The sequence below is a fragment of the Myotis davidii genome, unplaced genomic scaffold (genome assembly GCF_000327345.1).
Source record: "Myotis davidii unplaced genomic scaffold, ASM32734v1 scaffold46, whole genome shotgun sequence".
Classification (NCBI taxonomy): domain Eukaryota; kingdom Metazoa; phylum Chordata; class Mammalia; order Chiroptera; family Vespertilionidae; genus Myotis; species Myotis davidii.
In genome coordinates this window covers 66,711-67,629 of record NW_006383006.1, presented here as the reverse complement: position 1 = coordinate 67,629, position 919 = coordinate 66,711, and positions in this window count along the sequence as shown.

Here is a 919-nt window from a genome sequence, read left to right as displayed (position 1 = left end):
GGGACTGTCTAGGGCCGGGGGGGTGGGGTATGGACACATATGTAATACCCTTTGTAATAAAAAATTAAAACAAAAACAAACAAACAAAAAAACTAGGAGCCCAGCCCGTGATTCAAAATCCTGTGGCACCGCCCACCCTCGAGTCACCAGTCCGGCCCTGCCTCGCTCCCTGGGCCTGCAGCAGCTGCAACCACTGCTGCCCGGCCCTGCCTCCCACTCTGGCCCTTGAAGCAGCCATGGCAGCTCCTGATCAGGCCCTCCCCAGCACAGGCACGCAGAGGCCCCTGCCACCCCACCCACTAGGCTGTGCATGCAACCTCCTTCTGTCCGGTTGACTCATTATGGCGTCCCGGTTAATTAGTATATTTCTCTATTATATATATATAGACTAAGGGCCCAGTGCACAAAAATTTGTGCACTCAGGGCAGAGGGGAGGTCCCTCAGCCCGGCCTGTGCCCTCTCGCAGTCTGGGACCCCTCGGGGGATAATGACCTGCTGGCTTAGGCCTGCTCCCGGGTGGCAGAGGGCAGGCCCAATCCCTAGGTGCAGCCCCTGGTCGGGCTCAGAGCAGGGCCAATTGGGGAGTTGGGGCGCCGCCCCCTGTCATGCACAGAGCAGGGCGATTGGGAGGTTGGGATGCCACCCTCAGTCACGCTCAGGGTAGGGCCGATTGGGGGGTTGGGGCACCGTACCCTGTCACACTCAAGGCAGGGCCTATGGGGAGGTTGCGGCACCACCCCCGTCACACACAGAGCAGGGCCAATCAGGGGGTTGGGGCACTGCCCCCTGTCATTCAAAGAGCAGGGCCCATAAGGGGGTATGGGGCTCTGTACCCTGTCACACACAGAGCAGGGCCCATCAGGGGGTTGGGGAACTGCCCTCTATCCCCCACAGAGCAGGGCCGGTCAGGGCGGGGGGA